The sequence below is a fragment of the Tenebrio molitor genome, chromosome 1 (genome assembly GCF_963966145.1).
Source record: "Tenebrio molitor chromosome 1, icTenMoli1.1, whole genome shotgun sequence".
NCBI lineage: Eukaryota > Metazoa > Arthropoda > Insecta > Coleoptera > Tenebrionidae > Tenebrio > Tenebrio molitor.
In genome coordinates this window covers 21850245-21866778 of record NC_091046.1, presented here as the reverse complement: position 1 = coordinate 21866778, position 16534 = coordinate 21850245, and the positions used below count along the sequence as shown (strand labels likewise).

General features: G+C 39.6%; 1 long non-coding RNA gene and 1 pseudogene across 1 annotated transcript; both read left to right on the top strand.

Annotated features, from left to right (window-relative positions):
* The first annotated feature begins 1345 nt into the window (after positions 1 to 1345).
* LOC138141320 (uncharacterized) lies at positions 1346 to 3272 on the top strand. Its single transcript, XR_011163076.1, has 4 exons — positions 1346 to 1360; positions 1416 to 2358; positions 2414 to 2777; positions 2835 to 3272. It is a non-coding gene; the product is annotated as an uncharacterized lncRNA (long non-coding RNA).
* Positions 3273 to 8309: 5037 nt separating this feature from the next.
* Positions 8310 to 13641, top strand: LOC138137582 (uncharacterized; annotated as a pseudogene).
* Positions 13642 to 16534: the final 2893 nt, after the last annotated feature.

Sequence of the window (16534 nt, the reverse complement as noted above, 5' to 3'; positions counted from 1 at the left end):
CGAAGTGCCAATAACTTCTAATTACGAAGAAATTACAATTTGGGATGACATAATCAAAATTAGTAATGAAGACACAATCACTGGGGAAAATCTTTTGACTTTAAAAACGAATATTGAAATGAAACTGGGAAGCAAGTTACAAGAAATGGGGTGGGATTTAGATAATGGGGAGAACAAAATTGTTATATTTAAATTGGAAATGCGTTAGTTTATAACCAAGCAGAGCATCTGAAATATTATCAGTAACAGTAATGAGCCCCGTTATTTTTCTGTCCCCAAGGTGGTTCTAAACTATATATTACAATGCGATAACGCATTTTTGAACTGTCGTAAAACTAGATCACTCATATTTGACAAATGCAAATACAATGACAGGTTTAGTGGATTTCGAATTTTTTCACTAAATGTTGGTGAAGCAATGTTGCCAGACTGTGGTAGGCCATTCCATAGCACACTGTCTTTGGTCAGTGTCATGGCCTGGTAAATGAAGATCGCCTTGACATAACACGTGGGCTAAAGCATATTACGGGCAGTGTTGCCAGATTGGAGGTTTTCCCCCCAAAAATGGGGGTTTTTTAGAGAGATGGGGTAAATTTTGGGGTGTATAAATGTTTGGGGTTTTTTTTGGGGGGACAATAATTTTTGGTGGTATTTATGGGGGTGAGGATCATATTATCAATATTCAAGATAAAAACACTATTTTAAAAAAATGTTTTCAAATTTATTTTCATATGTATCTACGAGCAGAAAATGTAACAATTTTAGAACTTTTTTCAGGAATTCCCTAAATTCATAGGTAGGTGAACAGTCGAATGCAAAACGTTTTGGTCGTCAATGTCACTAAAAAAATTATGTATTCGTTTATGTCAGAATTTTGTAATTTACACTGTGTAATCAAGCCTTATTGTCATCAAAAAATCAAAAATAATTTAAACGTCAATTAGTATCCTGCGTTCATTTAAATTTATCCTCAAAGTTAGAGTTGAAGACGCACTATACGTATTACGGTTCACGGATCAGCTGTTTAAATCTTACGATTTTACACGAGTGAAGTGATGCGATCACAATCGACTCTTCAACGCCAACTTTGAGGATACATTTAAATGAACGGACGATAGCATTATGGGCCTGACATCGCAGCGCCAATGTCACAATTAACGTCAAAGTTTGTCAAAAAACGACATTGACGATCAAAATATTTTGCATTTGACTATTGTAGATTTCCAAAACTGCATTCCGGTTACTACCATCAATCTTTTACATTTTTGGGACTTCTGTGCGTGCCTGAAGGGGTATATTCGTTTTTTTTCCTGCGTTAAGTATACAGGCTGTCCCAGAACTGGCTCCCCAGAGAAAACAGGTATGTGCCGACAACAAAAAAGACTCTAAATTGACTAAAATAAATTTTCTGCTAGCTCAAATTACCGAGTTACAAAGTTTTTAATTTCACCAATCCCGGAAGCTCGTCCTCAGGTATTACTAAAAAATCCGATCGGTTGCTAAACAACAACAAAAAATCTCTGATATCGCACAAATCAATAAAATGTTTGGGCAACTGGAATTTTGACGTTTTCCGATATAAAAATTCGTTGACGTTTATCTGTCATCAACATCAAGACTTGACAATTGCAAAATTCGAAATAATAGATATTTAAGATATAAGTGTAAAAAGGTATCCTTTATTGCACGAACGGGTTTAAAATACGACCGAGGTACGAGGGAGTATTTTAAAGAATGTGAGTGCAACAAAGGAACTTTTTACAAGTATGTCTTACAACATTTTATCTACGATCATAACCTTTTACTTTTAGTAATTATTTTATTTGTGATTTTTTAAATTGTGACAATGTGACAACTACATCAGCGTGCGTTGATCGCCTGCGTTGTTTAGCACCCAGTTTGTAAACAAAGTGTACGAATTTAAGACGCCATTTGTAAAGTGGAAACAAATTTTTGAAAAAATGTGTGAAAACAATGAAGAAAATATTCCCCCGGAAGTATTTGAAGCTGCACGTAAAGCTACTTTAAATTTACTACCCCAAAAGTCTCGCCAACAGTACGAACTGGTGTTCAAGAAGGAACAAGGTCGAAATGAATGTAACGGAAAATGTGTGTCTAGCTTATTTTGCTGACAGGGCTAAACATGTAAAACCATCAAGTCTTTGGTCGGAATACTCTATGGTAAAGTCTTCGCTGCTGATAAAAAAAAACATCGACCTTAAACATTTTTTTAAATTAACTGCGTTTATGAAACGGCAATCGGCAGGCTATCAATGTAAGAAGTCTAAAGTATTCAGCAAGGACCAAATTTACAAATTTATTAATGAAGCACCAGACGAAACGTACTTGATGATGAAGGTAAATAACTTCATTGTAATTATTTTCAATTAATTATAATATTCTAAAACTGCAGGTCGTGTCTATTTTTGGAATTGCAGACGCGTGTAGAAGGGAAGAGTTTCTCAAGATGAGCACTAAAGATATAGAAGACACTGGTTCTATCTTAGTAGTGAAAATACCTGACACGAAAACCAATAAACCCCGAACTTTTGTCATTGATGGAAGAGATCATGACATCAAAAATATGGTTGAAATTTATAGACTTTAGACCTTAGACCTTCACATACAAAACATGAGCGATTATTTGTTTTTTATCGAAATGGAAAATGTTCCACCCAACCAGTCGGGATTAATACCTTTGGAAAAATACCTAGTGACATTGCTAAATATCTTGGCTTGACAAATCCACATGAGTATAGTGGTCACACTTTTAGAAGGTAATTATTATAAACTCGTATATTATACACTCATATATTATTTACTATTATCATTAGATCCTCTGCCACCATCCTTGTCGATGCTGGAGGAGACATATTATCTCTAAAGAGGCATGGAGGATGGAAGAGTACGACCGTGGCAGAGTCGTATGTGGAGGAATCCATAGCAAATAAGATTTCCATTTCCAATAAAATTTTGGGGATAGGAGAAAATCAGCCTAGTACTTCTTCTACTACTCGTGCGGAAAATGAAATGGGTACATCTTCTCAACTGCCAAGCACTGCCAAATCCTCACAGCCTCAAGTACCAAACTCTTTACCGAAGATTATTGTTAAAAATTGCACCAACTGTAAAATGGATGTACATATAGGGAAGAATTAATTCTTTTAATAGTAAATATGTATCTATGTTTTGTTAATACCAACACTCTGTATATTAAATCACTGATCTCTAGAGGTCAGTGATATTAAATAAATATAAAAATCGTTATTACAGATTTCTTCTTTTTTGACATAATCGTGCACTAAAAATTTTATAACACTATTTTCTTGTTTGACATAATCGTGGACTAAAAGTTTTATGGCACGATTCCGTCAATTCACTAAACGTCAACTTTGGCAACGATTTAAGTGCAAAAAGTGCCTACTTTTTACATGATCGTTGATAAAACTATAAAAATGGCGATTCTAAAAAGAACCATTTATTTAAATAGGTAACAATGTTAAAGCAGATGTACGAAATGACCACCATTCATTTATATGCACAATTGTGCTCTACGTAACAAACTTCTTGTAGTAGCGTTAGTTATCATTTCTTCAGTAACTGAAACAAAGCCTCCTGAATTCAAACTCTCAGATCAGCCTCTGAATTTATGAGCCGCCCATAAATGATTCAGATCTGGAGACTTGGCAAGCCAATGATGCGGTCCTCTTCAACCGATCCAGCGCTGTGGATATTGGTTATCAAAAATTTCCCGAACGTTTCTGCTAAAATGTTGGAACCAGTCATTTATGCGATAAGCGAGAGGTACAATTTCAAGTAAATCAGGTAGCTCCATTCCAATGAACTGAGCATATCTTGCCCCCGTTAATCTTGCGGGGAATTCAAACGGTCCAATCTAGAGCCGGGGATTCGGAATTTTAACAAATGGAAGGATCCACCACGCTTATACTTGCCAAACGATCGCCCAACAGCCCAGTCCACAAATTAGCAGAAAACCTTTGTTGAAAACCTCTGAGAAATTATTCTCTTGGATTTTCCTCTGCCCAGATATGAAGGTTGTGATAATTGGAACAACCTTACCGACAAAATAGCGACTCATCAGAAAACAGTATCCGTACAAGAAGTGTGAAGCATCGTTTTGGTTTATTAACCATAGATAAAAGTCTCGCCTAATTGGATAATCCTCTGGCAGAAGATGTTGTACTCGTGTATAGTGGTATGGATGTCTCCTATTATCAGCTAGAACTCTCTGCACCGAACTCTTGGATAAACCCATTTCACGAGAAACTGTTCGAATACTCCGGGTGCCGTCTTCCTCAAAGACATTCAGTACGGCTTCCTCGTGTTCGACAGTCCTTACATTTCTTGGAGCACCCTTAACTTCTTCTTCGAACTGGCTGCATCTGACCCGTTTCTCGACCCCGAGCGATTAATTTCAGGATTGTTTTGTCTTTGTGGAAATTGTCACGGTACAACCTTACTGCTTCACGTGCATTGTTCCCACATCGCGCAAAAGTAAGAATCATATCTACGTACTCAGAGGAAGAATACATGTTAAATGATACACTTGAATTAAATATAGCAGCGAAATTCTATAACAAATGTCAAACTGACGTAAACAATCATTCTAATAAATGTAGTGGACCAAATCAAATGGACAGAATTATAGAGGTTTACGGATAAAAAGGAAACCTAGGCAACGCAAAATTGCGATTATTCCACCTTAATGATGCTCAACTCTAATTGGTCAACTTCAGAATGTCTATTCTCGGTTATCATTTGAGATAGGACTTTTTTTCTTTAAAATACACGTTAATATATTCGTCCTAAGGCTCCCTTTTTTCTCTGGGGAGCCAGTTCTGGGACATCCTGTATGTATTTGATTTTTTTTTTGTTTTTTCAAAAGTTGATGAGTATAATAAATAAATGTTTTATTTATTTGAAATTTTGGGGGTTTTTCTGCAAAATACCATTATTTTTGGGGGATTTCGTGCTTCCAGTTGGGGGATTTTAAAAATATCATCTGGCAACACTGATTACAGGAAACTCGTGTGATTACAGATGAACTCGGGCTAACGCCCTCGTCATCTGCAATCTTCACACTCGAGTCCTGTAATATTGCTTTTATCCCATTAATTATGTAAACAACTATGTATTTAAAAACACATAGGAAGATTGTAGAATTTTAACTCCTCAACAAATTGAACTTTTATTTATAAAAATGTAGTACCTAATTTGAATAAAAATTTAGCAATTTTTGTTATACTGGAATTTAACGAGTTCGTGTGTAAATTGGGCTTTTTTGACATGACTATATCATTCATTAGTCATTACTTTATAAACCAATAAGAATCTTTGATTTTCTTTAGTTACCATGTATAACAGCGGTTATTTTAGTAACCAGGGCGATTTCGAATATACGAACCTTTGTATATTCGAATATACCAACCATTGTATATTCGAATATACCAACCTTTGTATTTTCGCTCGCCGCCTTAACTTACAAATTTTTTTGCGCTAGCCCTGTCATATCAAATCGCTCTGCTAGTGAATGCGCTCAGTCCGTTTCGGGAACCTGTTTATTATTTTTTTTTTTTATTCATGATATTGTAATAACCCAGGTATCGCCAGTCTTCCGCCAAAATTTAAATATTTGAACATTCAAATTAAACCCGCGAAATTGAACAAATTGGCCATGTCGTGATCGTCATCGAAGCGGTAGAACCCCTACGTTGTGTATTTTGGACAAAATGGCGGCAGACTAGCGGACCTGCAGGGTGGACAAACTTCGAAATAAAAATACATAAATCGGTGGGAGGACGCCTGTATTTATTTTATACACACATGAGTAAATACATTCTCGTTTTCATCTACAGTGCTGATTGATACGAAAACCCGATCACATGGCAAATTAAATAATTCAGCGGTGCTACTTTACATGACATAACAAGAAAAATACATAACAACACAGGAAATGTGTTTATCTACCTCTGCAGGAGTGTAGACAAAGTAAGAGTTCCCTTTCTTTTGTCGAGTAACAGTTCACAACGAATCAAGAAAAGTTAAACAAATTAACTAACAACAAAAACTTAATCCTGAGCGTGAGGTACAAAGCGACACCGTGAAACAAATGACATGATGAGAAAACAGACACTGTAAATGAGATGAGTAAAACCCCCAAAAATCATCCACAAACGATGGCACACCATAATCTTTTCAATAATGCAACAGGCTACATAACATTTCGCAACAAGACTCAAGATAACAATGACCGACATCTAGTTCCCTAAATGAAAGTTACGCAACTCAGACTCTCAGCTCTTCAAGATAGCACGCGGCCTACGTTTGCGAAGTTAATCTAACTCTCGCCCCCCAGTCTCCTAATTTTTACCCTAGTAGTCGGGTCGTACAAGTCCCTGAGACACCTAACTCCTTCGATTTGGGTACAGTGCCCCAGTTTGTGTCCTCCGAATCACCCTTGCGGGTCCCACACCAAATGAAACAGAGGCCTTCCACCGAGGGCGTCGAGAAACTACATGGCCAAGGTCACACGTCTGAAAAAGCCTCGTAGGTCCCACGTGAGCAATCTCACGTCGGCCCTTTTTATGTGTTCTCGTTTTTCATTGCAACGTGGATTAACTGACCCCGCGGCTACACTCCTGACTTCGGCCAAACAGTCCAAACACGTACCCCGTTTTTCCTTGGAGCAAATGGAAGGCCGTTCCCAAAATGGACTCCCGTTTTCCCTAATTAAATCGCTGACGCAATATGGTCTGTTAACCGTTTCTACCCCTTTTATCCTAACTTTGAAAATCGACTCGTCCAAAGGATTCCGACGGGTCTCTGTACCGAACTCGAACTTTAAAAATAAACTCGCCCAACGGATTCCGACCGGCCGCCCCTACCGCACTCGAGCTTTTAAAAATGGACTCGCCCAACGGATTTCTACGATTCGTCCGGACTGAACGCTAACTGGAAAAAAAATGGATTCGTCCACCGTATTTCCCCTATTCGCCCCTACATAAATCTGAATTTCAACCCGAACGCGATCAACGAATTCTCACGGTCTCGTAAACTTAAAAATGGACGCGCCCACCGGGTTACTACTAACCGATAACTTTACTGCGCCTTTCCCCCAAGAAATTACCCACAGTCTGAGTTCCTACTTCTCCGGAGCTCCTCGGAATAACAAAGGAAAAACAACATACCTGCTAGACACGTATTGTTAGGAAGGTTGTACTACCTGAAGTCTAGCGCACACACTCTCGACGACTCACGAGATTTTCACCTATGAGCAATCAACACGTGTCTCATCCGCGACCGGGAATGTTTAATTCGTAACCGTGATTTACTCTGATCGAGCAATATAACAAGAATTACACGACCACAGTTTTGTCACATATAATAATTAATTTTCAACTAATACAGGCATTCACGAAACACATCTGAACCATCGAAAAGCAGAAAATCGAGTGGCGCGTCTACCCTTAACAACAAAACAAAACCCTCATAAAAAAACATCGTCCCACTCCCCCGCTTCCGGATCTTCCCGATCATCTCGCGTCTTCCTTTAGTCCTAGTTCCTTCCGTTGTTGCGATGGCGGTAATTTGAATTCAAATTGGGGTCTTACAATATAGTCTACCTAAAGGGCCCCACATACTGCGTTTTTGTTCGACGGTTTTGCTCGACGAACAAGTCTGTTCGAACAAAAACGACGAACACGAGTTGCACACACACTTCAGCTTTATTTAAAGGTTTTAATGAGTAATAAATATCAAGTTATATTTGTATGCAGTGGCGGCGGGCGGCGGCATTAGCTATAAAAGCATATATTTTCCAGAAACACGGAAGACTGCGAAGAGTTCTATAAATTCCAGTAAGAACTTTCTGTTAATCTGGCGAAAATCCGTCATTTTCAAACAATAATTTGTCGCGAAATACAAATCGCCAAAATCTGGTTTTATTATTTAGTACTACACCACTGGAAAAACCGACATTTTTTAAAACCGTTCACCGTACTGTTAACATTCTGGGGTTCCCACGATCCGAGCCCCGCCGAGACCGCACGAAACAACAGACGCCACTGGGACAAAAGGCCGGAGTCAGCATCCGAGATACCGAGTGGAAATATTTGAACATTGCGTTGCTGAGATACGCCAGAATAACAATCTATCAATTTTTCAATCACAAATTGTAATAAAAGACAAGACTAATATATTTGTTGTATTTGTTGTGACTGGCGAGTTTCAATTTTAACATCAGAAGTGGCATCGAACTTGTGCGTGTAGTGCTCGAATCGAAAGCCAAAATGCCAAACCGCAGATCGCATTTTCGCCGGTACCACGACGAAAAACATAGCTCGCGACGCCGACAACGACACCGGTCACCGCATCGTCGCCGTAGGGATGGTGATGAACTTCCACATGACCTTCCCCAGCACCCCGACGGTGTTGATGGAGTTCCCACGAACGATGGCTTTCAGGGGTCTGGTTATCATCCCGACAGTGAGATGCAAGTACTGGTGGACACTCCACGATGCGGGACTTCCACCACAAGCGTACCGATGGCTAGCATCTCCGAGGCAATTGTAAGAGGTATGCAGGAAGTCGCAGGTAAGTTACAAAAAGCCAATGAAAGTCGTAGCGTATAGTTGAATTTTTTTAATAAACAATTGTCAAAACGTTGTCTTGTTGGTATGAGCCAAACTGTGATTTTCATGATAATACGATTGGTCACATTGTGTGTCAACATTTTTTTATGTAACTGAGCCTGCGCCCTAACGAGCGAGAGTTTATTTCAAATTCGAAAAGGTTTCTCCTGATTTCTCATTAAGTTTGTTTTGAAAATGAATTCACGGAAGAAAGGTACGGGAAGTGAAGTGAACATAACCTTAACCATGATTTGGTGTCAAATTGTTATACAGCTGGTCCATATGTCCAAATTTTAGGGTGGTACAGTATGGTTTTTTACTTCATTTTGACACTGACAATTGTTTATTAAAAAAATTTCACTATAAGTATGCATACCTCTCTTATTAAAAACTAGCTGACCCGGCGAACTTCGTACCGCCTCAGAATCAATAAATGTTTGTAACTTATTAGCTGAATTGAATAAAGTTTATTTATTAAGATAAAATGAATAATCAAAATGAAAGAGATATTCACGTCACGTGATGTGCAAATGTGCTTAACTCCGATGAATTTACGACAATTCATTGATAGAGTACTGAAAAATTAAGTTTTTTCGGTAAATTCATTTGCAAGAAGTGAGAGTATAATGAGTAGTAGAGCAAATTGCTGTGTCCCGAGTAACTATACAGTGAAATTTTTTATCAATGAACCATACGGATTGACATGTCCGAAAAATAATTTTGAAATTAGCAATAGAAACACCATTGACGCGAAATAAAGTTTATACTTTATACCATGTAAATCTCTATGGTTCATTGATAAAAAAAATTCACTGTATAAAAATAATCTAGAATTAATAATCACCATAAACGGATCGAATATTTTAATGAGTTTGGTTGGGATACAGTCAACATCTGACGGGAAGAAAATATGGAAAATTAAATTAAAAATTAGAAAGAATTACTAAGGATAAGCGTGTTTGTTGGAAACATTTTGTAGATGAAGATTTTGTTCCACTGGTTTGGACGCACTGTTCACTTGTTTGATAGTTTCGAGGTTAGGTATGCCGCACAGCAATAAATGTTCAACCCTAAAACAGCTTCCCCCGCGACGTAACATTACTTGGGGTAGCATTTAAATATGTAATTGCAAACAGTTGACGTACTTAAATGCATAATTAATTAGTTATATACAGGTGCGATACACTAAATAAGTGAATAAGCCAATTTCTAGCGTTATGGCGTTAGCCATGACCATTGTCTAAGTAGACAATGCGCAATGCCATGACATAGCAGCGGGTATATTCGCAATTTCTGCACGGATGTTGGCCTTGTAGGGGCCTTTGATGGTTGATATCGTGTGTTCCACAAAAAACTCACTCGCAGCAAGCCATGACAAAAGTGAAGTATGTCTTAGTACCAGATGTGAAATGAACTACTAAAGTAAATTTATAGGTTATCTGTCACTCACAATATGATGAAAATTTGTAAGTAACAAATGAACTACTTCCAGTGATTCTAAAATCGACATGACCAGTCTATCTATCTCTATAGTCATGGCTTACTGCGAGTGAGTTTTTATTGGAACACACGATATAAACGCGAGATTTCAAAAAAAAAACACAAACAAAATTGCATGGGGACAAATCGGGCGAGCGGGCTCTCTACTACAAATTGCCCCTTATTGAGGTGAGACTCCAGTTCTTCGTCTTGTCACACTCCCGGTTTGTCTGAAATGATGTTCTGAACATAGTGACCCATGTAACAATTGATTTCTGGTTCGCGACACGATCCAACATTGAAGCGATTTCGGAAGGGTTGCGATCACAGAAAATCAGTTTGAAAAGTGGACGGCAAACGCAGGCTTTCCACTATTCTAACGCATGATGGTAGCTGACAGGGGGATAGGGAACAAATCTTTAAAACCACGGCTTTCGAATGAGACCACCCCCGCCCCATTACGACCCCTACAGTCTGAATAGCGCGCATTTCAAAAAAGGAAGTTATGTTGTCGCACCCTGTACAATGCAAAAGTACGTGTTGTTGATCACCATTCACCATTGATCACACTTGATGTTAAAACTCAGCTGACGTTAAATCTCAATTATGTTCAAATTGTCGATGCGCGCACAATGACCGATTGTGACAGATGACATAACCTTTCAAATTGAATTTTCTTCATAATTTTTTTTTCGTTAGTTATTCCATGTTTTAATAGTTATTCTGCTAATCGGGGCGGAGACAAATCCAACAATATAAAGATCATAAAAATCTGTCCAGCCGTTCTTGAGTTATAAATAGCGTAACTAACCCGACTTTGTTTTATATATATACAGGGTGTCCCAGAACTGGCTCCCCAGAGAAAACAGGCATGTGCCAACAACAAAAGAGACTCCAAATTGACTAAAATAAATTTTCTGCTAGCTCAAATTACCGAGTTATAAAGTTTTTAATTTCACCAATCCCGGAAGCTCGTCCTCAGGTGTTACTAAAAAATCCGATCGGTTGCTAAACAACAACAAAAAATCTCTGATATCGCACAAATCAATAAAATGTTTGGGCAACTGGAATTTTGACGTTTTCCGATATAAAAATTCGTTGACGTTTATCTGTCATCAACATCAAGACTTGACAATTGCAAAATTCGAAATAAAACAATAAAAATGGCGATTCTAAAAAGAACCATTTATTTAAATAGGTAACAATGTTAAAGCAGATGTTCGAAATGACCACCACATTTGTATGCACAATTGTGCTTTACGTAACAAACTTCTTGTAGTAGCGTTAGTTATCATTTCTTCAGTAACTGAAACAAAGCCTCCTGAATTCGAACTCTCAGATCAGCCTCTGAATTTATGGGCCGCCGATAAATGATTCAGATCTGGAGACCTGGCAGGCCAATGATGCGGTCCTCCTCGACCGATCCAGCGCTGTGGATATTGGTTATCCAAAATTTCCCGAACGTTTCTGCTAAAATGTTGGAACCAGTCATTTATGCGATAAGCAAGAGGTACAATTTCAAGTAAATCAGGTAGCTCCGTGCCAATGAACAGAGCATATTTTGCCCCCGTTAATCTTGCGGGGAATTCAAACGGTCCAATCTAGAGCCGGGGATTCGGAATTTTAACAAATGGAAGGATCCACCACGCTTATACTTGCCAAACTATCGCCCAATAGCCCAGTCCACAAATTAACAGAAAACCTATGTTGAAAACCTCTGAGAAATAATTCTTTTGGATTTTCCTCTGCCCAGATATGAAGGTTGTGATAATTGGAACAACCTTACCGGCAAAATAGCGACTCATCAGAAAACAGTATCCGTGACAAGAAGTGTGGAGCATCGTTTTGGTTTATTAACCATACATAAAACTCTCGCCTAATTGGATAATCCTCTGGCAGAAGATGTTGTACTCCTGTATAGTGGTACGGATGCCTCCTATTATCAGCTGGAACTCTCTGTACCGAACTCTTGGATAAAGCCATTTCACGAGAAACTGTTCGAATACTCCGGGTGCCGTCTTCCTCAAAGACATTGAATACGACTTCCTCGTGTTCGACAGTCCTTACATTTCTTGGAGCACCCCCAACTTCTTCTTCGAACTGGCTGCATCTGACCCGTTTCTCGACCCCGAGCGATTAATTTCAGGATTGTTTTGTCTTTGTGGAAATTGTCACGGTACAACCTTACTGCTTCACGTGCATTGTTCCCACATCGCGCAAAAGTAAGAATCATATCTACGTACTCAGAGGAAGAATACATGTTAAATGATACACTTGAATTAAATATCGCAGCGAAATTCTATAACAAATGTCAAACTGACGTAAACAATCATTCTAATAAATGTAGTGGACCAAATCTAATGGACAGAATTATAGAGGTTTACGGATAAAAATGAAACCTAGGCAACGCAAAATTGTGATTATTCCACCTTAATGATGCTCAACTCTAATTGGTCAACTTCAGAATGTCTTTTCTCGGTTATCATTTGAGATAGGACTTTTTTTCTTCAAAATACATGTTAATATATTCGTCCTAAGGCTCCCTGTTTTCTCTGGGGAGCCAGTTCTGGGACACCCTGTAGATATTGTGGCCGAATTTAATCCCGTTGAAACTGATGTAACTAGTTGGATACACGAAGTGGATGAATATGCCATTATTTACGGGTGGGACAGTAAGACGACTAGTCACCTGGCCTTAAGTAAATTAAGGGGCGCTGCTGAAGTTTGGTATAGGGGTTTACCGTCTCATTTATTCACTTGGGAGCAGTGGATGGAAATGATTTTAAATAATTTTCAAAAAAAAACGAAATTTACATGGAAGCATGAAAGCAATGATAGACTGTACCGCAAATAAATACGACACATACTACGAGTATCACTTTGCCAAATTAGCGTTAATACATAAATTGAAACTCCCGATCAGCCAAGGCGATCAAGTCAATCTCGTTATGGGTGGACTCGAAAATGAGCGAATCAAAATCGCCATCGAAACATCAAACATTAATACTCCTGAAGTGTTAGCCGCCCATTTTCGAGTCCTTGACGAACAAAGACTTGGCAGATCGAAACCTGAGACGTCCAATGTCTCACCAACGGTCTCCCCTGCGATATCTAAACCTAAAACGTACACGAACACTCAAAGGGCAACAGGTGCGGAAAAATATAAAGCCTGGTCCTCATCCGCACGATTTCCAAAAAAAAACCGGACAAAGCTAAAGACAGTACCAAGTCCTTTCAGCCAACTTGCTTTAAATGTGGTGGCGGGGGCCATTTTCGTAGGTTCTGCCCCAGTAACAACAATAATGACCAGCGATCAACTGCTAAACGCCCTTTGTTGGCGATTGAACCGAAACACGTCAATTTCATAGGTCCTAGCGCTAATAGTAAGTTTTTCAAAACAATCACTATTGAGAGGAGACAAATGAAATGCTTTGTGGATTTCGGAAGCGAATGTTCGTTGATTAGTGAAGCAGCGGTACAGCTGTTGTCAGCAACACCAGTTCCATTGGAGACAGGCGTTACCTTATCTACTTTGGGTGGGCATCGAGTCATTCCTACTGGCTCGGTGCTGCTTGACATAGTTGTCGATGAAATAAACAAACAGATAGAATTTTATGTAGGTAATTAACAAATGTGTTATGGGAGTTGAAATTTTAGTGGGGCAAAATTTCACAGAACTTCCCGACGTGAATTACTCAAAGAGTGGGAACCTTCTTAAGTTTTCCCAACTCAGCACTTTGAATGTAAATTCGATTTCAGAAGCTGTTGTAAATGTGGGGATTGACAACGATAAAGTCGTTAAAGGGTTGATAGGACTTCTAAACGAATATTCCGATTGTAGGGCCAGCAATATTTCACAAATAAGTGTTAATCCGACGGTCCAAATGACTATACAATTGACAAACGCTAAACCAACCTCTCGTCGAGCGCGACAATATTCCGATTGCGAACGCGCCCAGATCAGGGATCTTGTCGAAGAATTGTTACAAAATAATATTATTCGCGAATCAAATTCGCCATATGCGAGCAGTGTCCTATTAGTAAAAAAGAAAACAGGTGAATATCGTCTATGTATTGACTACAGGCCGCTTAACAAGGTAACTGTCAAGGACAAATACCCACTTCCTCTTATCGAGGAACAATTAAGACGACTTTCGGGATTTCGTTACTTTACGACGCTTGACTTATTCTCAGGGTATTATCATATCCCAATGGCTCCGGAGTCGGTTCCGCTAACCGCTTTTATTACACAGGATGGGCATTATGAGTTTTTGCGGATGCCATTTGGACTGACCAATGCTCCTGCAGTCTTTATGAGAATGGTCAATTCTGTGTTGGGGCAGTTGAGATTTACAAAGGTGTTATGCTACTTAGACGATATCCTAATTCCGGCACGGAGTGTCGATGAAACTATGTCTATTTTGCGACGCGTACTCGAGATATTTAGAGCTAATAGATTAACATTAAAACTATCGAAGTGTTCATTTTTACAAACCAGCATTGAATATTTAGGGTATGAAATTAGTGGGTCCGAAATTCGACCAACTTCTCACAAAATAAAGGCAGTGCGCGATTTCCCTGTCCCGACTGACGTTCATCGAGTCCGCCAATTCCTTGGCTTGACAGCTTATTTCCGAAAGTTCATCAACGATTACGCTGGGGTATCACGACCCCTCACTTCACTCCTCCAGAAAGAAGCTCCATGGGTATAGGGTCAAGCCCAGAACACTTCATTCGAAGCCCTGAAAACTCATTTGACTTCTGACCCGGTTCTGACACTTTTCAATCCTGATTTAGAGATACGGTTATACACTGACGCTAGTTGCTTGGGTGTAGCCGGAATTTTGATACAGGTCAACGGCAAAAAGGAAAATGTGATTTCATATTTCAGTAAACATACCACCGCGAACGAACGGAAATTCCATTCCTTCGAGCTAGAAGCTTTGGCTATAGTGTCTTCGGTACGACGGTTTCGGCAATACCTTTTGGGTAGGTCCTTCACGATTGTCACAGATTGTGCCGCGGTCAGAAACGCTTTCTCTAAGGGCGAGGTGAATGCACGTATAGGCAGATGGGTTCTCGAACTAAGTGAGTATCGGTTCACGATTGTTCATCGCAGTACCTAATCTCCAAATGCGGCATGTCGACGCCTTGAGTCGGAACCTACCTATTAGCGAACATGGTGTCCATCTAGCCGTAATCGATGAAATCGATTGGTTGTTATCTATTCAGCAGTCAGATGATTCATGCATTCAACACATAAAACAATTGCTAGAGTCTGGTGACCGCGACGGCAATAGCAATCTTTTCTGTAATTATGCACTAAAAGGTGGAAAGGTATACAAGATTACTGGCCGAGGGTTAAGGTGTGTACTCCCTAAAACAGCCCGATTCCAAATTTTGCGAGTGTCCCACGACGATTCTGGTCACTTTAGATTTGATAAAACTTACGATCTGGTATCGAGGCAATATTGGTTTAAGGGCATGCGCCTGTTCGTTCGAAAATACGTCAATAATTGTCTGAATTGTCTATACTTTAAATTACCCGGAGGGAAACGACCAGGTAGTCTTCATCCTATACCTAAAACTCCGGTACCGTTCCACACGGTGCATATCGACCATCTGGGTCCTTTCGTGAAAACAAAAGCGGGCAATACCCTATTATTTCTCATTATAGACGCTTTCACCAAATTTATACTACTCTATCCAGTCAAGAGTACTAAGTCTAAGTTAGCTATTAAGTATTTGCAAGATATGATTAAGGTCTTCGGAGTCCCTCGCCGGATTATTTGTGATCATGGTAGCTCATTCACTAGCGAAAAGTTCCGAGAGTTTTGCGACCACATCCAAACCAAAATTCATTTCAATGCTGTTGCCACGCCCCGTGGTAATGGCCAGGTAGAGAGGTATAATCGGACTGTACTTGATTCCCTCGCAACTATGGGTGCCGATTTAGATGATGACTGTTGGGATGAAAATGTTCATAATGTACAGTTGGGCTTAAATGGAACCTTGAACAGAGCCGTGGGGGTTTCCCCTAGCGAGGCGTTAATGGGGTTTAGAGTTGTTTTAGGGGGCCTATTGGAACCTAAAGATAGAACCCCTTTGGATGTAACTGAAATTCGTGCTCGTATGGTCGCTCACACTGAACGGTATCAAGCGTCCCAGAAGAACCGTTTCGATCATCCCCGATCTACTCCCCGTTTGTATCAGGAAGGTGACCTCGTGCTTATTCGCATAAGCAGTACCCCGACGACCGGCTCCAGCCAAAAGTTACTGCCAAAATGGCGAGGACCGTTCCGAGTGGCCAAAGTTTTGGGGAACGATCGGTACGAGGTAAAGGACATCCCAGGGACTGGTAGGTCAAGGCTACGTTACAGTGGAGTAGCTGCAGTTGATAATAT